We start from the raw sequence: 21989 nt of genomic DNA, 5'->3' as shown, positions 1-21989 counted from the left end.
GAGCAAACCACTCATTTTAAAACTTTTTCTCAAGTGGTTTAATACTGGTCTACTCCTCTTAATATGATCTAGTCAACAGAGATGTCCTAAGGCGGCCTTCAATGTATTAAGTATAGTATTATTCACCCCATATGGAGAGATGCTTTGTTGACTTCCAGCGAAGAGCTCAAGCTGAATTTATGAATGCAAACTATGACCCTTGGGGATTAGTCTCCCTAAGGGTGATAGCACTAAATCAGACATATATACAATGCCCAATGTGCCTAGAGGTATATGGCTGCACTAACTAGCCCATACAAGGCCAAAATATATGTCTGCCATGTTTTATTCAGTAGGGGGACTTTTGGGACTAGACAGATACTGTAGGAAAGTTTTTCTCTGAAATGCACATTATTTAAAAAAAAAGAGGCTATTCTGGTGGTGTTGACTAGCCACACAACAATCTACTATTCTTCTATCGAGTCCCTGTTGGAACGGATCTCTCTCTATATATTGATTACAGAATGATATTCTTTATATACATTTTATAACTCACATTACTGTAGCAGAACTGTTAGACATCCATCAGCAGTTCTCCCCCTAAACCGGACCTTACCAGGGAGTCTTCACAGAGCGACAGTGCCACCCACTCAAATACTTCATTCCGCCTCTATTTCCTCCCACCTGAGCTCACGCTGAAGCCTGCAGTCCGCTCTGTTTCTTTAGTATACACATGCGCTTTTCCTTATAGTAAGGCATCCCCTGAACTAAGGCACAACAGATAAGCTGAGCATGTTCAAGACGTCATTTCAGCCCAGCCAAGTAGACAGGCATGAGCACTCACAAATTATACTTATAGCACGATCGGTTTACTTAAGATTGCCTGCAATAAGAATTTTATGTAAAAAGCAGCAAACCAGTGGGCGGCCAGCAAACACTCCACAGGAGTAAGTTTTGAACGCTTTTTTTTATAGGAATATAAAGTATTTTACAGGTATGATCAGTAATGCATATATGTAGCACAGATGACATTTGTTCTTAGTTTACTGTCCCTTTAATATTGAGCTTTAGTGTTTGTTTCCATGTGACAACGGGTTATATTATTAACACATACCTGGTAGGCAAAATTCTCAGGTAATTGTTTCTAGAGTAAATCATACAAAAACAGATATCAACACAGATTGTAAAGAGGACCTGCCCCTTATAAGGCTGAGGCCTTGGTGGAAATGGAAATTGATTGTTAAAGGGACAGCAAACACTTTGAGATGGTAATATAAAAAGATAAATTATATATAGTCTGCAATGTATTTATTTTTTCCCCTTTTCCTGTTTTCTGAAATCATGCCCTTTTAAGTTCCTGCTAGAAATGGAAGTTAATAAAACTTTTATATTCCACACAATTGACCGCACACTCTAGTGACCTATTTATAACTGTCCCTAATTCGCCACAGCAGAGAAGGTAACCTAAGTTACAACATGGCAGCTCCCATTGTTTTATAGACACTAAAACTTTACATTTATTTTGTCACTATTTAAACAGCTAATGAAACTTTAAAAAATACATCTACACGTTATTCTCAGAGTTCTCTTTTCTTTGAATGCATAATAAGATCTAGCATTTCTTTAGTGTTTAATGTGCCTGTAAATAATTACATTAGCTAAAAAAAAATATCTAAGAAAGAAACAGATTCCATCATTATTGATACCTGAACATTGGAGAGCAAGTGAAGAGATTAATCCTGAATACCTGTAAACTGATTGCATATTCACATTGAGACGACATGTTCTCACAGGTCACAGTGAAGCAGATGAACTCATATATAATGCAAAAAACTGCCACAGAACTGGAGCAGAATAATTACAAATAGCCTGCTTAGACTTTAATCTTCTTTGGAAAAAGTAAAACAAAAAAGTTATATATGTACATGGATTATACATTTATTCATAAACCTGTTTGTTTAAACCATTTAAAAAAACAGAATTTATGCTTACCTGATAAATTTATTTATTTCCGGATATGGTGAATCCACGGAATCATCAATTACTAGTGGGAATATCTCTCCTGACCAGCAGGAGGCGGCAAAGAGCACCACAGCAAAAACTGTTAAAGTGAAAGTAAAGTTATAGATTTGTGAATAGCAGTATAGTATAATATAGTGACAAACATTGTAGTCGCTATCTTCATTTTTCATAAAATATATTATACATTAGATAATTTATATATTTACGATCGCCGTTTTATTTTGCTTCCTCCACCCTCTCGCTCTATTCCAGGTTTCTGTATTGAAATAATTTCGTCTGTCCCACCCACCGCATGCAAAAGTAAGCGTGCGCGTTCTCGAGTTGATAATCTATGTGCATGCTCTAACGTTCTTCACTTAGATATATACTAGCAATGTCCGTGTAACAACGATGAGGATCAATATGGGAATTCCCTTTCCAAATGCGAATGCGGCTTGGCGGCTTTTGTGAACGCACTAGTTGAGTGACATACAGTTGAGAGTTTCACGCATGCGCATTAGAACAAGTGGGAAGTTATCATGGCGAGTTAGACGCCAATGGGGGAACCAATCCATTAGATACGGATTAAATCGTCACTCTGGTATAAGAATTTTTTTTTATGCAGGTGGAGGAACGTCGATAGTCTTTGGCAAACTAACAAAGTAAATAAAAAGAGTTATAAATCAATTTATAAGTAATAAAGTACACTTTATTTTTTATATAGTTTACATTGCAAATGAACAATGACTATAACTTTACTTTCATTTTAAATACCACTCCCCTTACCCACAATCACCAGTCATTCGACAAAAACAGAATTTATGCTTACCTGATAAATTACTTTCTCCAACGGTGTGTCCGGTCCATGGTGTTATCCATAACTTGTGGGAATATTCTCTTCCCAACAGGAAATGGCAAAGAGCACAGCAAAAGCTGTCCATATAGTCCCTCCTAGGCTCCGCCCACCCCAGTCATTCGACCGACGGACAGGAGAAAAAACAGGAGAAACCATAAGGTGCCGTGGTGACTGTAGTTAAAGAAAGAAATTCATCAAACCTGATTAAAAAACCAGGGCGGGCCGTGGACCGGACACACCGTTGGAGAAAGTAATTTATCAGGTAAGCATAAATTCTGTTTTCTCCAACATTGGTGTGTCCGGTCCACGGCGTCATCCATAACTTGTGGGAACCAATACCAAAGCTTTAGGACACGGATGAAGGGAGGGAGCCAATCAGGTTACCTAAACAGAAGGCACCACGGCTTGCAAAACCTTTCTCCCAAAAATAGCCTCCGAAGAAGCAAAAGTATAAAATTTGTAGAATTTGGCAAAAGTGTGCAGGGAAGACCAAGTCGCTGCCTTACATATCTGATCAACAGAAGCCTCGTTCTTGAAGGCCCATGTGGAAGCCACAGCCCTAGTAGAGTGAGCTGTGACGCGTTCAGGAGGCTGCCGTCCGGCAGTCTCGTAAGCCAATCGGATGATGCTTTTTAGCCAAAAGGAAAGAAAGGTAGCAGTACTTTTTGACCTCTCCTCTTGCCAGAATAAACGACAAACAGAGAAGACGTTTGTCTGAAATCCTTCGTTGCATCTAAATAGAACTTTAAAGCACGAACTACATCTAAATTGTGTAACAAACGTTCCTTCTTTGAAACTGGATTCGGACACAAAGAAGGCACAACTATTTCCTGGTTAATATTCTTGTTGGAAACAACCTTTGGAAGGAAACCAGGTTTAGTACGCAAAACAACCTTATCTGAATGGAACACCAGATAGGGCGGATTACACTGCAAAGCAGATAACTCAGAAACTCTTCTAGCAGAAGAAATAGCAACCAAAAACAGAACTTTCCAAGATAACATCTTGATATCTATGGAATGTAGAGGTTCAAACGGAACCCCTTGAAGAACTGAAAGAACTAAATTCAGACTCCAGGGAGGAGTCAAAGGTCTGTAAACAGGCTTGATCCTGACCAAAGCCTGAACAAAAGCTTGAACATCAGGCACAGCTGCCAGTCGTTTGTGTAACAAGACAGATAAAGCAGAAATCTGTCCCTTTAGAGAACTCGCTGATAATCCCTTATCCAAACCTTCTTGTAGAAAGGAAAGGATCCTAGGAAGTTTGATCTTACTCCATGAGAATCCCTTGGATTCACACCAACAGATATATCTTTTCCATATTTTATGGTAAATTTTTCTAGTTACAGGTTTTCTGGCTTGTACCAGAGTATCTATTACAGAATCCGAAAACCCACGCTTAGATAAAAACAAGCGTTCAATTTCCAAGCCGTTAGCTGGAGGGAAACTAGATTTGGATGTTCGAATGGACCTTGTACTAGAAGATCCTGTCTCAAAGGTAGCTTCCATGGTGGAGACGATGACATATTCACCAGGTCTGCATACCAAGTCCTGCGTGGCCACGCAGGAGCTATCAAGATCACAGAGGCCCTCTCCTGCTTGATCCTGGCTACCAGCCTGGGAATGAAAGGAAATGGTGGAAACACATAAGCTAGGTTAAAGGTCCAAGGCGCTACTAATGCATCCACTAGAGTCGCCTTGTGATCTCTGGATCTGGACCCGTAGCAAGGAACCTTGAAGTTCTGACGAGACGCCATCAGATCCATGTCTGGAATGCCCCATAATTGAGTCAACTGGGCAAATATCTCCGGGTGGAGTTCCCACTCCCCCAGATGGAATGTCTGACGACTCAGATAATCCGCCTCCCAGTTTTCCACTCCTGGGATGTGGATCGCAGATAGGTGGCAGGAGTGATCCTCCACCCATTTTATGATTTTGGTCACTTCTCTCATCGCCAGGGAACTCCTTGTTCCCCCCTGATGGTTGATGTAAGCAACAGTCGTCATGTTGTCTGATTGGAATCTTATGAATCTGGCCTTTGCTAGTTGAGGCCAAGCCCTGAGAGTATTGAATATCGCTCTCAGTTCCAGAATGTTTATCGGGAGAAGAGACTCTTCCCGAGACCATAGCCCCTGAGCTTTCAGGGAGTCCCAGACCGCGCCCCAGCCCACTAGACTGGCGTCGGTCATGACGATGACTCACTCTGGTCTGCGGAAGCTCATTCCCTGGGACAGGTGATCCTGGGTTAGCCACCAACGGAGTGAGTCTCTGGTCTTCTGATCTACTTGAATCACTGGAGACAAGTCTGTATAGTCCCCATTCCACTGTTTCAGCATGCACAGTTGTAATGGTCTTAGATGAATTCGCGCAAAAGGAACTATGTCCATTGCTGCAACCATCAACCCTACTACTTCCATGCACTGAGCTATGGAAGGTCGTGGAACAGAGTGAAGAACTTGACAAGCGTTTAGAAGTTTTGACTTTCTGACATCTGTCAGGAAAATCTTCATTTCTAAAGAATCTATTATTGTCCCCAAGAAAGGAACTCTTGTCGATGGAGACAGGGAACTTTTTTCTATGTTCACTTTCCATCCGTCAGATCTGAGAAAGGCCAGAACAATGTCTGTGTGAGCCTTTGCCTTTGAAAGAGACGACGCTTGTATCAGAATGTCGTCCAAGTAAGGTGCCACTGCAATGCCCCTTGGTCTTAGAACCGCTAGAAGGGACCCGAGTACCTTTGTGAAAATCCTTGGAGCAGTGGCTAGCCCGAATGGGAGAGCCACAAACTGGTAATGTTTGTCCAGAAAGGCGAACCTTAGGAACTGCTGATGATCTTTGTGGATAGGAATATGTAGATACGCATCCTTTAGATCCACGGTAGTCATAAATTGACCCTCCTGGATTGTAGGTAAAATCGTTCGAATAGTTTCCATTTTGAACGATGGCACTCTGAGAAATTTGTTTAGGATCTTTAAATCCAGAATTGGTCTGAAAGTTCCCTCTTTTTTGGGAACTACAAACAGATTTGAGTAAAAACCCATTCCTTGTTCCACGGTTGGAACTGGGTGTATCACTCCCATTTTTAACAGGTCTTCTACACAATGTAAGAATGCCTGTCTCTTTATTTGGTTTGAAGATAAGTGAGACATGTGGAACCTTCCCCTTGGGGGTAGTTCCTTGAATTCCAGAAGATAACCCTGAGAAACTATTTCTAGTGCCCAGGGGTCCTGAACATCTCTTGCCCAAGCCTGAGCAAAGAGAGAGAGTCTGCCCCCTACTAGATCCGGTCCCGGATCAGGGGCTACTCCTTCACGCTGTTTTGGTAGCAGCAGCAGGCTTGTTCCAGCCTTGCATCGGTTTCCAAGCTGGTTTGGTTTGTGAAGCATTACCCTCTTGTCTAGAGGCTGCAGAGTTGGAGGCCGGTCCGTTCCTGAAATTGCGAAAGGAACGAAAATTAGACTTATTCTTGGCCTTGAAAGGCCTATCTTGTGGAAGGGCGTGGCCCTTACCCCCAGTGATGTCTGAGATAATCTCTTTCAATTCTGGCCCAAAAAGGGTTTTACCCTTGAAAGGGATATTAAGCAATTTTGTCTTGGAAGATACATCCGCTGACCAAGACTTTAGCCAGAGCGCTCTGCGCGCCACAATTGCAAACCCTGAATTTTTCGCCGCTGATCTTGCTAACTGCAAAGCGGCATCTAAAATAAAGGAATTAGCTAACTTAAGTGCGTGAATTCTGTCCATAACCTCCTCATACGGAGTCTCTCTACTGAGCGACTTTTCTAGTTCCTCGAACCAGAACCACGCTGCTGTAGTGACAGGAATAATGCACGAAATAGGTTGCAGGAGGTAACCTTGCTGTACAAAAATCTTTTTAAGCAAACCCTCCAATTTTTTATCCATAGGATCTTTGAAAGCGCAATTATCCTCGATAGGAATAGAAGTGCGCTTGGCTAGTGTAGAAACTGCCCCCTCGACCTTAGGGACTGTCTGCCATAAGTCCTTTCTGGGGTCAACCATAGGAAATAATTTCTTAAATATAGGAGGGGGGACAAAAGGTATGCCGGGCTTCTCCCACTCCTTATTCACTATGTCCGCCACCCGCTTGGGTATAGGAAAAGCGTCGGGGTGCACCGGAACCTATAGGAACTTGTCCATCTTGCACAATTTTTCTGGAATGACCAGGTTGTCACAATCATCCAGAGTAGATAGCACCTCCTTAAGCAGTGCGCGGAGATGCTCTAATTTAAATGTCACAACATCAGGTTCTGCCTGTTGAGAAATTCTACCTGAATCAGAAATTTCCCCATCTGACAAAACCTCCCTCATGGCCACTTCAGATTGGTGTGAGGGTATGACAGAGCAATTATCATCAGCGCCCTCCTGCTCCACAGTGTTTAAAACAGAGCAATCACGCTTTCTCTGAAATGCAGGCATTTTGGATAAAATATTTGCTATGGAGTTATCCATTACTGCCGTCAATTGTTGCATAGTAACAAGCATTGGCGCGCTAGAAGTACTTGGGGTCTCCTGCGTGGGCAAAACTGGTGTAGACACAGAAGGAGATGATGTAGAACTATGTCTACTCCCTTCATCTGATGAATCATCTTGGGCAACTTTATTATCTGTGGCAGTACTGTCCTTACTTTGTTTGGACGCTATGGCACAATTATCACACAATTTTGAAGGGGGAGACACATTGGCTTCCATACATACAGAACATAGTTTATCTGAAGGCACAGACATGATAAACAGGCTTAAACTTGTCAATAAAGTACAAAAACCGTTTTAAAACAAAACCGTTACTGTCTCTTTAAATTTTAAACAGGGCAGACTTTATTACTGAATATGTGAAAAACTATGAAGGAATTGTTCAAATTTAACCAAACTTTCACCACAGTGTCTTAAAGCATTCAAAGCATTGCACCCCAAATTTCAGACCTTTAACCCTTAAAATGAGGAAACCGGAGCCGGTTACAGTTTTAACCCCTCTACAGTCCTAGCTACAGCCTTTGCTGCGACTTTACCAAACCCAGGGGGTATACGATACCAAATGAAGCCTTCTAGGAACCTTTTCAACTACTTTCAGACCCACACACATGCAGCTGCATGTCCTGCTCTCAAAAGTAACTGCGCAGTAATGGCGCGAAAATGAGGCTCTGCCTACTACAGAGAAGGCCCTTCCTGACTGGGAAGGTGTCTAAACCAGTGCCTGACGTAAAAAAACGTTCCCCAAAGTTTATAAAGTGTGAATTTCAACATAAAGCTGTATAAAATGCCCAAATAAAGCAATCGATCTAGCTCATAAAAGTGTCTACCAGTTTTATAGCCCATATTAAGCCCTTTATTCTGTTTGAGACTAAGAAAATGGCTTACCGGTCCCCATGAGGGGAAATGACAGCCTTCCAGCATTACACAGTCTTGTTAGAAATATGGCTAGTCATACCTTAAGCTGAAAAGTCTGCCAACTGTTTCCCCCAAACTGAAGTTATCTCATCTCAACAGTCCTATGTGGAAACAGCAAACGATTTTAGTTACTGCTGCTAAAATCATATTCCTCTCACAAACAGAACTCTTCATCTTTTTCTGTTTCAGAGTAAATAGTACATACCAGCACTATTTTAAAATAACAAACTCTTGATAGTAGAATAAAAAACTACAACTAATCACCACATACTCTTCACCATCTCCGTGGAGATGCTGCTTGTTCAGCGGCAAAGAGAATGACTGGAGTGGGCGGAGCCTAGGAGGGACTATATGGACAGCTTTTGCTGTGCTCTTTGCCATTTCCTGTTGGGGAAGAGAATATTCCCACAAGTTATGGATGACGCCGTGGACCGGACACACCAATGTTGGAGAAAAGGAAAGGAGAAAGGAAGCAATATAAGGTGCAGAGGTGCCTGATGTTTATAGAAAATTAAACTGTCTTCAATAAAGGGTGGGCTGTGGACCATATCCGGGAATAAATTTATCAGGTAAGCATAAATTATGTTTTCTTTCCTAAGATATGGTGAGTCCATGGAATCATCAATTACTAGTGGTAATCAATACCCAAGCAAGAGGACACAGATGATAAGGGAGGGACAAGACAGGTAACCTAAACAGAAGGCACCACTGCTTGAAGAACCTTTCTCCCAAAAGAAGCCTCAGCCGAGGCAAAAGTATAAAATTTGTAAAATATTGAAAAAGTGTGAAAGGATGACCAAGTATCATCCCTGAAAATCTGTTCCACAGAAGCTCTATTATTAAAAGCCCAAGAAGAAGAAACAGCCCTGGTAGAAAGAGCCTTGATTCTCTCAGGAGGCTGCCGTCCAGCAGTCTCATAAGCCAAGCGAAAAATACTCCTCAACAAAAAAGAAAGAGAAGAAGCCGTAGCTTTCTGACCCTTTCTCTTCCCAGACTAAAAAACAAGTAAGGAAGAAGGCTGATGAAAATCCTTAGTTGCCTGTAAATAAAACTATAAAGTACTTACCACATCTAGGTTGTGCAACAAACGTTCCATATGAGAAGAAGGATCAGGACACAAGGAAGGAACAACAATCTCTTAATTAATATTCCCATCTAAAACCACTTTAGGAAGAAAAACTAAGGCAGTACGCAAAACTACATAATCAGAATGAAACATAAGGAAAAGAGATTCATACTGCAAAGTTGAAAGCTCCGAAAATCTTCGAGCAGAATAAATAGCAACCAAAAACAAAATTTTCCAGGATAAACACTTAATATCCAAAGAATGCATAGGTTCAAAAGGAGCATGTTGAAGAACTCTAAGAACCAAATTGAGACTCCACAGAGGAGTAGCAAATTTAAACCTAGGCCTAACTCAAACCAGAACCTGGCAAAAAGACTTAACATCTGGCAGATCTGCCAGCTGTTTATGCAACAAAATAGATAAAGCAGAAATTTGACCCCTCAAGGTACTAGCAGATAAACCCTTCTCCAAACCCTCTCGGAGAAAATACAAAATCCTAGGAATTTTAACTCTATTCCAAGAAAAACCTCTGGAATCACACCAATACAAATATATACACCCAATCTTATAATAAATCTTTCTAGACACAGGCTTACAAGCCTGAATCATAGCTTCAATAACTGATTCAGAAAAACCATGCTTAGATAATATCAAGCGTTCAATCTCCAAGCAGTCAGCTTCAGAGAAACGAGCTTTGGATGAAGGAAGGACCCCTGAAGTAGAAGGCCCTTCCGTAACGCAAGACTCCAAGGTGGAAGAGATGACATCTCCACCAGATCCGTATACCAGATTCTGCGAGGCCGCCCCGGGACAATAAGAATCACCAACGCCCTCTCCTATCTGATTCGAGCAATGACCCGTGGAAGGAAAGCAAACGGAAGAAAAATATACGCTAGACTGAAGTTCCAAGGAATGGCCAGAGCATCTAACAGTACTGAGGATCTCGAGACCGTGACCCATACCTTAGAAACTTGGCATTCTAATGAGATGCCATGAGATCCAGCTACGGCTGCCCCACACAGTTAAAAAATACTTCCGGATGGAGTACCCACTCCCCTGGATGAAAAGTCTGTCGGCTTAGAAAATCCGCTTCCCAACTGTCCACCCCTGGAATGCGGATCGCAGACAGGCAACAATTGTGGGACTTTGCCACCTGAATAATCCTGGCTACCTCTGTCATGGCCAAGGATCTCCGAGTTCCCCCTGATGATTGATGTAAGCCACGAACGTTATGTTGTCCGACTGATATCTGATAAACTGGACTGAAGCTTACTGAGGCCAGGCCAGAAGAGCATTGAAGATTGCCCTCAGCTCTAGAATATTTATAGGAAGAACCGACTCCTCCCGAATCCAAAGACCCTAAGCCTTTAATGAACCCCAGACAGCTCCCCATCCCAAGACTGGCATCCATGATCACAATCACCCAGGTAGGTCTGCGGAAGCAGGTTCCCAGAGGAGATCCTGGGACAACCACCACAGAAGAGAGTTTCTTATCTCCTGATCCAAAACAATACGTGGAGACAGATCCGCATAATCCCCTTTCCATTGTCTGAGCATACACAACTGCAGAGGCCTGAGATAGAACCAAGCAAACGGAATGATGTCTATAACTGACACCATCAGATAAATAACCTCCATAAACTGAGCTACTGATATCCAGGGAAAGGCCTGAAGAATAAGACAAGGATTGGAGATCTTTGATTTTCTGGCCTCTGTCTGAAAAAAAAAAACTTCATTTCTAGGGAATCTTTTATTGTTCCCAAAAATACCACTCTTGTAGCCGGAATCAAGGAACTTTTTCCTAAATTCACCTTCCAACAGTGGAAGCGGGGAAAAGACAACAATATCTCTGTGAGGGAGCTTGCTTGTTGAAGAGATGGCGCCTGAACCAGAAAAATCATCCAGATAAGGCGCCACTGCAACATCCTGTAACCAAAGAACTGCCAAAAATGCTCCCAGAACCTTTAAAAAAATCCTGGGAGCCGTAGCAAGACTAAATGGAAAGGCCACAAACTTAAAATGCTTGTCTAGAAATGCAAATCTTAAAAACTTGTGATAGTCCTTGTGGATAGGAAAATGCAGATACGCATCCTTTAAATCCACTGTGGTCATGAACTGACCCTCCTGAACTAAAGGAAGAATAGAACGAAAAGTCTCCATCTTGAAAGACAGAACTCTGAGAAACTTGTTCACACTCTTGAAATCTAGAATAGGATGGAATGTTCCCTCCCTTTTGGGAACTACGAACAGATTGGAATAAAATCCCAGACCCTGCTCCTGAAAAAGAACAGGAAATATTACTCCCATATCGGAAAGATCCTGGACACAACACAAGAACGCCTCTCTCTTTATCTGGTTTACAGATAACCTAGAGAGAAGAAACCTGCCCCTGGGATAAGTCCTGAACACTAGCTTGTAACCCTGGGATACAATGTTCACCACCCAGGGATCCAGAACATCCCAAACCCAAGTCTGAACAAAAAAGAAAATCTGCCCCTGACAAGATCCGCTCCCGGAGGCAGTCCCTTCATGCTGACTCTGAGTCAGTAACAGGCTTTATAAAATGCTTCCCCTTATTCCAGGAATGATTGGACTTCCAGGAACACTTAGAATGCTCCTGCTTGGAAGAGGAAGGGGGAGGTTTAGATGAGAAGTTCCGAAAAGGAATGAAAATGACTTTGACGCTTTTGTATATGTCTTTTATCCTGAGAAAGAAAATGACCCTTACCTCCCGTAATATTAGAAATAATCTCAGCTAGACCTGGTCCAAACAAGGTCTAACCCTTGTAAGGAAAAGACAAAAGCTTAGTTTAGAAGAAACATCCGCAGACTAAGATTTTAACCATAAAACTCTGCGAGCTAAAACAGCAAAGCTAGAAACCTTTGCCAATTTGATAACTTGAAGAGAAGCATCAGAAATAAAGGAATTAGCCAATTTAAGAGCCTTAATCCTATCCTGAATCTCCTCAAAAGGAGTGTCTGACCAAATAATAACGCATCAAACCAATAAGCTGCTGCGCTAGTGACAGTAGCAATACACACCACAGGCTGCCATTGCAACCCCTGATGAACATACATCCTCTTAAGAAAAGCTTCAAGCTTCTTATCCATAGGATCCTGAAAAGAACAGCTATCCTCAATGGGAACAGTAGTTCTCTTAGCCAAAGTAGAAATAGCACCCTCAACCTTAGGCACTGTCTACCAAGACTCTTTAAGCAATAGAAAATATATATATATATTTTTTTAAATTGGAGAAGGGGGAAAAAGGAATCCCAGGCTTCTCCCACTCCTGTGCAACAATCTCTGAAGCACGATCAGGGACAGGCAATACCTCTACTGCGGAAGGTACATCAAAATATATAATAAGCTTGATAGATTTCTTAGGAGTCATTACAACCATAGAATCAGAATCATCCAAAGTAGACAAAACCTTCTAAAGTAACAAATGGAGGTGCTCTAATTTGAACCTGAATGACACAACTTCAGCATCAGAAGAAGGAAATATACTGTTAGAGTCAGAGATCTCACCCTCAGAAAATAAAGAAGAATCCTCTTCCTCAGACTTCTGAGAAGAGACATTAGAAAAAAAACAACCGCTGAAACAGGGGTCTCCAAATTTTTAAATTTCCTCTTACGCTTCCCCTGCAAAATAGGGAAAGCAGATAACGCTTCAGAAACTGCAGAAGATATATGAGAAGCCATATCCTGCAACTAAAACTCCAGTTGGAGCATGAGAGGAAGCACAGGGTATAACATGCGGGCAGACAAAGGTAGGGATGCCTGAGAACAAGGCTGCACTTGAACAGCATCTTCCCTAGAACAAAAACGTCTCAGATTCAAAAAGTTCATCTTTGTAATGCAATGTTCCCTCAATACACGAGGAACAGAAAGAAATAAGAGGTTCCACATTAGCCCCAAACAGAGTAGAAATAACATTTTGCAGGGCCACTTAGTCCATCAAAACACAAAAAATAAATTTCAAATAATAAATTTATACAAAAGAAAAAAGAAGCCTAAAAAAACGTTACTATCACTTTAAAAAAGTAACGTTAACACAGACATTTATAGCAACAAACTTAAACTTTATAAAAGTAAAGTAAAATAAACATGGAAACCTCTACACCTCAGCCAGATTGCTGAAGTGCCTATCTGAACCTGCTGATCAAACCGAGAAAAAATAGGAACAATCCGGACTGAAACCACTCTGCAGCAAAGAAACAGCCACTTATACACAGCCCAGATCTGCACTAAAATAAAACAAATACTTCCTGGTTTGAAAAAGTGCACCAAAACTACCTCCTCAGCAGGCTCCACCCACCAAAATATCACAACACACCCGGACACCCATAACCTTACCCAGGGAAAAAAATGTTGCAAAAAAACAAACTGAAAATCGCATACAAAGTAATAAAAAAATCATGAGCCAGAACCTTGTCAATGCCCTGTAATATAACCCCTCATCAGAAAAACTGAATTAAACGTTTAAGTGCCAATATAAAAAAGTAAATTTATGCTTACCTGATAAATTAATTTCTTCTATGGTACGACGAGTCCACGGATTCATCCTTTACTTGTGGGATATTATCCTCCTGCTAACAGTGGAAGTGGCAAAGAGCACCACAGCAGAGCTGTCTATATGGCTCCTCCCTTAGCTCCACCCCCAGTCATTCGACCGAAAGTATAGGAAGAAAAAGGAGAAACTAAAAGATGCAGAGGTGACTGAAGTTTAAAATAAAAAAATATAATCTGTCTTAAAAAGACAGGGCGGGCCATGGACTCGTCCATAGAAGAAATTAATTTATCAAGTAAGCATAAATTTACTTTTCTTCTATAAGGTACAACGGGTCCACGGATTCATCCTTTACTTGTGGGATACAATACCAAAGCTACAGGACACAGATGAACGGGAGGGACAAAACAGATGGTTAAACAGAAGGCACCACTGCTTGAAGAACTTTTCTCCCAAAAATAGCCTCCGAAGAAGCAAAAGTATCAAATTTGGAAAAGGTATGAAGCGAAGACCAAGTCGCAGCATTACAAATCTGTTCAACAGAATCATCATTTTTAAAAGCCCATGTGGAAGCCACCGCTCTAGTAGAGTGAGCTGTAATCCTTTCAGGAGGCTGCTGTCCAGCAGTCTCGTATGCCAAACGGATGATGCTTTTCAGCCAAAAAGAAAGATAGCCGTAGCTTTTTGACCTCTATGTTTTCCAGAATAGACAACAAACAAAGAAGATGTTTGACGGAAATCTTTGGTTGCTTGCAAGTAAAACTTCAAAGCACGAACCACGTCCAAGTTGTGCAACAGACACTCCTTCTTAGAGGAAGGATTAGGACACAGAGAAGGAACAAAAATTTCTGATTGATATTCCTATTAGTAACAACCTTAGGAAGGAATCCAGGTTTTGTACGCAAAACCACCTTATCAGCATGAAAAACAAGATAAGGCGAGTCACATTGCAATGCAGATAGTTCAGAAACTCTTCGAGCCGAAGAGATAGTAACTAAAAACAGAACTTTCCAAGATAGAAGCTTAAACAGAACCCCTTGAAGAACTAAATTCAAACTCCATGGCGGAGCAACAGGTTTAAACACAGGCTTGATTCTAACTAAAGCCTGACAGAACGACTGAATGTCTGGAACATCTGCCAGACGCTTGTGCAGTAGAATTGATAAAGCAGATACCAAGAACTCGCTGATAGCCCCTCCTCCAATCCTTCTTGGAGAAAGGACAAAATCCTAGGAATCCTGATCTTACTCCATGAGTAGCCTTTGGATTCGCACCAATAAAGATATTTACACCATATCTTATGATAAATTTTCCTAGTAACAGGCTTTCGAGCCTGAATCAAGGTATCTATGACTGACTCAGAGAAACCCCGCTTGGATAAAATCAATAGTTCAATCTCCAAGCAGTCAGCCGCAGAGAAACTAGATTTGGATGCTGGAACGGACCTTGAATCAGAAGGTCCTGTCTCAGTGGCAGAGTCCATGGTGGAAGAGATGACATGTCCACCAGGTCTGCATACCAAGTCCTGTGTGGCCATGCAGGTGCTATCAAAATTACAGAGGCTCTCTCCTGTTTGATTTTGGCAATCAAACGAGGAAGAAGAGGAAAAGGTGGAAACACATAAGCCAGGTTGAACGACCAGGGTACTGCTAGAGCATCTATCAGTACTGCCTGAGGATCCCTTGACCTGGACCCGTAACAAGGAAGTTTGGCGTTCTGACGAGACGCCATCAGATCCAATTCTGGTGTGCCCCATTGCTGAATCAATTGTGCAAACACCTCCGGATGGAGTTCCCACTCCCCCGGATGAAAAGTCTGACGACTTAGAAAATCCGCTTCCCAGTTCTCCACTACTGGGATAAAGATTGCTGATAGATGGCAAGAATGAGTCTCTGCCCATCGAATTATTTTGGTAACCTCTATCATCGCTAGAGAACTCTTTGTTCCCCCCTGATGATTGATATATGCTACAGTCGTGATAGTGTCCGACTGGAATCTTATGAATCTGGCCGAAGCCAGCTGAGGCCACGCCTGAAGCGCGTTGAATATCGCTCTCAGTTCTAGAATATTTATCGGGAGGAGAGCCTCCTCCTGAGTCCACAAACCCTGTGCTTTAAGGGAATTCCAGACTGCACCCCAGCCCAATAGGCTGGTGTCCGTCATCACTATGACCCATGCTGGCCTGCGGAAACACATTCCCTGGGACAGATGATCCTGTGACAACCACCAAAGAAGAGAGTCTCTGGTCTCTTGATCCAGATTTATCTGAGGAGATAAATCTGCATAATCCCCATTCCACTGATTGAGCATGCATAGTTGCAGTGTTCTGAGATGCAAGCAAGCAAACGGAACTATGTTAATTGCCGCTACCATTAGACCGATTACCTCCATACACTGAGCCACTGACGGCCGAGGAATGGAATGAAGAGCTCAGCAGGTGGACAAAATCTTTGATTTCCTGACCTCCGTCAGAAATATTTTCATGTCCACCGAGTCTATCAGAGTTCCTAGGAATGGAACTCTTGTGAGAGGGATAAGTGAACTCTTTTTTACGTTCACCTTCCACCCGTGAGATCTTAGAAAAGCCAACACGATGTCTGTGTGAGATTTGGCTAGTTGGTAAGTCGACGCCTGAATTAAGATATCGTCCAGATAAGGCGCCACTGCTATGCCCCGCGGCCTTAGAACCGCCAGAAGGGACCCTAGCACCTTTGTGAAAATTCTGGGAGCTGTGGCCAACCCGAAGGGAAGAGCCACAAACTGGTAATGCTTGTCCAGAAAGGCGAACCTGAGGAACTGGTGATGATCTTTGTAGATAGGGATGTGTAGATACGCATCCTTTAAGTCCACGGTTGGTCATATATTGACCCTTCTGGATCATTGGTAAAATAGTCCGAATGGTCTCCATCTTGAAGGATGGGACTCTGAGGAATTTGTTTAGGATCTTGAGATCTAAAATTGGTCTGAAGGTTCCCTCTTTTATGGGAACCACAAACAGATTGGAGTAGAACCCCTGCCCCTGTTCTGTTTTCGGAACTGGGCAGATCACTCCCATGGTATATAGGTCTTCTACACAGCGTAAGAACGCCTCTCCTTTTGTCTGGTTTACAGACAATTGAGAAAGATGGAATCTCAGCCTTGGAGGAGAATCTTTGAAATCTAGGAGATACCCCTGAGTTACGATTTCTAAAGCCCAGGAGTCCTGAACGTCTCTTGCCCAAGCCTGAGCAAAGAGAGAAAGTCTGCCCCCTACTAGATCCGGTCCCAGATTGGGGGCTACCCCTTCATGCTGTCTTGGTGGCAGCAGCGGGCTTCTTGGCTTGTTTACCTATGTTCCAAGCCTGGTTAGGTCTCCAGACTGACTTGGATTGAGCAAAATTCCCCTCTTGTTTTGCAGCAGGGGAAGAGGTAGAGGGACCACCTTTGAAGTTTCGAAAGGAACGAAAATTATTTTGTTTGGTCCTCATCTTATTTGTCTTATCCTGAGGAAGGACATGGCCTTTCCCTCCAATGATGTTTGAAATGATCTCTTTCAGTTCAGGCCTGAATAGGGTCTTACCCTTGAAAGGGATGGCTAAAAGCTTAGATTTTGATGACACATCAGCAGACCAGGACTTAAGCCATAACGCACTACGCGCTAGAATGGCAAAACTTGAATTCTTTGCCGCTAATTTAGCCAGTTGAAAAGCGGCATCTGTAATGAAAGAATTAGCTAACTTGAGAGCCCTAATTCTATCCAGAATATCATCTAATGGGGTCTCAACCTGAAGAGCCACCTCCAGAGCCTCGAACCAAAAAGCAGCTGCAGTAGTTACAGGAACAATGCACGCTATAGGTTGGAGAAGAAAACCCTGATGAATAAATATTTTCTTTAGAAGACCCTCTAATTTTTTATCCATAGGATCTTTGAAAGCACAACTGTCCTCAATAGGTATAGTTGTACGCTTAGCCAGGGTAGAAATAGCTCCCTCCACCTTAGGGACCGTCTGCCACGAGTCACGCATGGTGTCTGATATGGGAAACATTTTCTTAAAAGTAGGAGGGGGAGCGAACGGAATACCTGGACTATCCCACTCCTTAGTAACAATGTCCGAAATCCTCTTAGGGCCCGGAAAAACATCAGTGTAGGCAGGAACCTCTAGAAATCTGTCCATTTTACACAATTTCTCTGGAACTACAATAGGGTCACAATCATACAGAGTCGCTAAAACCTCCCTGAGCAACACGCGGAGGTGTTCTAGTTTAAATTTAAAAGCCGTCATATCTGAGTCTGTCTGAGGGAACATCCTTCCTGAATCAGAAATCTCTCCCTCAGACAGCAAATCCCTCACCCCCAACTCAGAACATTGTGAGGGTACATCAGATATGGCTAATAAAGCGTCAGAGTGCTCAGCATTTGTTCTCACACCAGACCTACTGCGCTTCCCCTGCAACCCAGGCAGCTGAGATAAAACCTCTGTGAGGGTAGTATTCATAACTGCGGCTATATCTTGCAGGGTGAAAGAATTAGACGCACTAGAATACTTGGCGTCACTTGTGCAGGCGTTAATGGTTGTGACACTTGGGGAGAATTAGATGGCATAACCTGATTCCATTCTGACTGAGAATCATCCTGCAACATACTTTTAGTAGCTAAAATATGTTCTTTGCAATTTATTGATCTTTCAGTGCATGAGGGACACATTCTAAGTGGGGGTTCCACAATGGATTCTAAACATATTGAACAATGACTTTCCTCAATGTCAGACATGTTGAACAGGCTAGTAATGACTACAAACAAGCATGAAAACACTTTATTTAGCGAAAAAAAATAATCTTAAAAAACGGTACTGCGCCTTTAAGAGAAAAAAAAGCATACACGTTCTGCAAAACTGCTTTAAAATGCAATACTCAATATGTGTAGTTAAGTTTGCCCCACAAGGAAATTTAACATTTAACCCTTTATTGTGCAAACCGGATTGAATTAAGGCCTAAATCCGGAAACAACACCCCCAGCACCTTGCCACAGCCCTGCTGTGGCGCCTAGCTGCCTACCTGCCCTCAGGGATTGTAAATATGGGGTTAAAGCTTCGATTTGGCCCAAAAACATCCACAAGCGCCCTCAGGAGTTGGAGCTTGCAGAGAAAAAACAACTGCGCATCTGAGGCGCGAAAATAGGCCCCGTCCATCTCACTCGATGTCTCTACAGCCTCAAAGAACCGCATCAGAGCGGTTTTAAACTAGCCATGTGAGTTCTGAGACCCAAAAGATAAGCCAAGTGTACCCTCAATAAAGTTGCCCAAAAAACGTTATTGCCCACAAAACGTCAACAGCACTCCCAGGTCATAAAACGTTTGCCGACAAACATTCAAAACTCAGTGTCAACCATTTTTTAATTAGCCCCTTATGCAAGCTTAGTAATGCCTTTCTATAGCTCTTAGGATTACTGCTTACCCTTACCCTCATGAGGATACTGTCCGCCTTTCTGAAATACACAGTCTCTCCAGAAAAAATGACTGAACATACCTCACTGCTATATAGCATGAAAACGTTCCTCACACTGAAGTTTCTTGTACCCCTCAGCCTCTGTGGGAACAGCCCTGGATCTTAGCTAAGATCATCATCCTCCAGGCAGAAGTCTTCATCCATCTGCTGCCTGAGAGTAAATAGTATACACCGGTACCATTTAAAACAAAAAACTCTTGCTTGAAGAAATTAAAAACTAATATTTTATCACCTCTTTCACTTTACCCTTCCTAGTACTTAGAGTAGGCAAAGAGAATGACTGGGGGGTGGAGCTAAGGGAGGAGCTATATAGACAGCTCTGCTGTGGTGCTCTTTGCCACTTCTTGCAGGAGGATAATATCCCACAAGTAAAGGATGAATCCGTGGACTCGTCGTACCTTATAGAAGAAATATAATATAATATAGCACTTACCATAAAAGTAACTTCCCTGCAGCAGGCAGCTCATAAAGTTTAAGAGGCACCCTCTTCCTATGGACCTGTGAAAAATGAAAAGACTGTGCAAACTTAAACAAGCTTTCTCACAAGGGCAGCAATAAATCAATTGGGAGGCACAGAGGGCATTGTATCCCCCAAGTTCCCAAATGCTTAAAAGCTACCAATGCTCTACTGAAGAGACTGAAATGGACTACTGATAAACCCTTAGCAAAGATCAGAACATCTTGTCCTGCTTTGAAAATAACAAACTCTTGATTGTAGAATCTCACGGACACCTAACTTTAACACCTCCTTGCAACTACTACAGGCAAAGAGAATGACTAGGGATTATGGGTAAAGGCAGTGGTATTTAACAGTTTTTGCTGTGGTGCTCTTTGCTGCCTCCTGCTGGTCAGGAGGGATATTCCAACTAGTAATTGATGATTTCCTGGACTCACCATATCTTAGGAAAGAAAACAAAAACTTAATTAAATGGAAATATATCTTAAATAATTTATAAAGTTTACTAAAGTGATCAATATTGTCTTATTAACTAACTAGTTTAAATAAAACTATCCATCCTAAAACAACCTGTGTTTGGTTTTAAAAAGTAGCTAAATTAATTTTTTTTAATATATATACAATTGTCTTTCCAATAGATTACGAGTTTTCAGCGCTATAGGGAAATAAACGACCACAACATTTTCAGCGTTATTTCACCTCAATAGCAATGCTATTACAGGTTTTAAAAAAGCAGGCTTGTGCGGGCAAAATGGTTGCGTTGAGCTCCAAACCGCACCAAAATCAAGCGCTGCTTTGACGTGCTCGTGCACGATTTCCCCATAGACATCAATAGGGAGAGCCAGAAAGAAAAAAAAAACCTAACACCTGCGATCGCGGAAACAAAAGCTCCGTAATGATATTTTATGGGGAAAGAAAAAGTTATGTTTAAACCTAACATCCTAACATAAAAACCACGTCTAAACACCCATAATCTGCCGCCCCCGACATCGCCGCCACCTACATAATGTTATTAACCCCTAATCTGCCGCCCCCAATGTTGTCCTAAACCTCTGGCCTCCAACATCACTAACACTAAATAAATATATTAACCCCTAAACCTAACCCTAACGTAACCCTAAGCATAACCCTAAGTCTAACCCTAACACCCCCTAACTTAAATATAATTTAAATAGGAATTATTTAGGTAATAATTGTAAGGTTTATTTAGCTTTATTTTAAACTAAATACATACTTACCTGTAAAATAAAACCTAAGCTAGCTACACTATAACTAATAGTTATATTGTAGCTATCTTAGGTTTTATTTTTATTTCACAGGTACGTTTGTATTTATTTTAACTAGGTAGACTAGTTAGTAAATAGTTATTAACTATTTATTAACTACCTAGCTAAAATAAATACAGTTACCTGTAAAATAAAACCTAACCTGCCTTCCACTAAAAACGAACATTACAATAAAATAAAACAAAATTCTTAAAAAACAATTTTCTAAATTACAATATAAAATAAACACTAAATTATAAAAAATAAAAAAAACACATTATCAAAAATAAAAACGAATTACTCCTAATCTAATAGCCCTATCAAAATAGAAAAGCCCCCCCAAAATAAAAAAAAACCCTAGCCTACACTAAACTGCCAATGGCCCTTAAAAGGGCCTTTGTGGGGCATTGCCTCAAATAAATTAGCTCTTTTACCTGTAAAAAAATAAAAAATACAAATACCTCCCAACAGTAAAACCCACCACCCAATCAACCCCCCAAATAAACCTAAGCTAACCATTGCCCTGAAAAGGGCATTTGGATGAGCATTGCCCTTAAAAGGGAATTTAGCTCTTGTACATTGCCCAAACCCTAAGCTAAAAAAAACCCCACCCAAAAAAACGTAATTACTAATCCCCAATGATCCACTTACAGTTTTCAAAGTCCAGACATCCATCCTCATCCAGCCAGCGAAGTCATCATCCAGACGGCAAGAAGTCTTCATCGTTGCGGCCTCTTCCATCTTCATCCAGCCGGTGAAGTCCTCATCCAGACGGAAAGAAGTCTTCATCCAGACGGCATATTCTATCTTCATCCATCCCGCGTGGAGCGGGGTCAATCTTCAAGACATCCGGCGCGGAGCATTCTCTTCTTACGATGGTCGCTGTAAAATGAAGCTTCCCTTTAAGTGATGTCATCCAAGATGGCGTCCCTTACATTCCTATTGGCTGAAAGATTTCTATCAGCC

At 41.8% G+C, this 21989-nt stretch overlaps 1 protein-coding gene across 1 annotated transcript in view; it reads right to left on the bottom strand.

The window, feature by feature from the left end:
- PAK3 (p21 (RAC1) activated kinase 3) overlaps positions 1–21989 on the bottom strand; it is a 511889-nt gene that overhangs the window by 276325 nt on the left and 213575 nt on the right. The gene's annotated exons all lie outside the window — the stretch shown is intronic.

This window comes from Bombina bombina, chromosome 1 (genome assembly GCF_027579735.1).
Source record: "Bombina bombina isolate aBomBom1 chromosome 1, aBomBom1.pri, whole genome shotgun sequence".
NCBI classification, from domain to species: domain Eukaryota; kingdom Metazoa; phylum Chordata; class Amphibia; order Anura; family Bombinatoridae; genus Bombina; species Bombina bombina.
The sequence above is the reverse complement of the archived record's forward strand: the minus strand, read 5'-3'. Positions and strand labels throughout refer to the sequence as shown.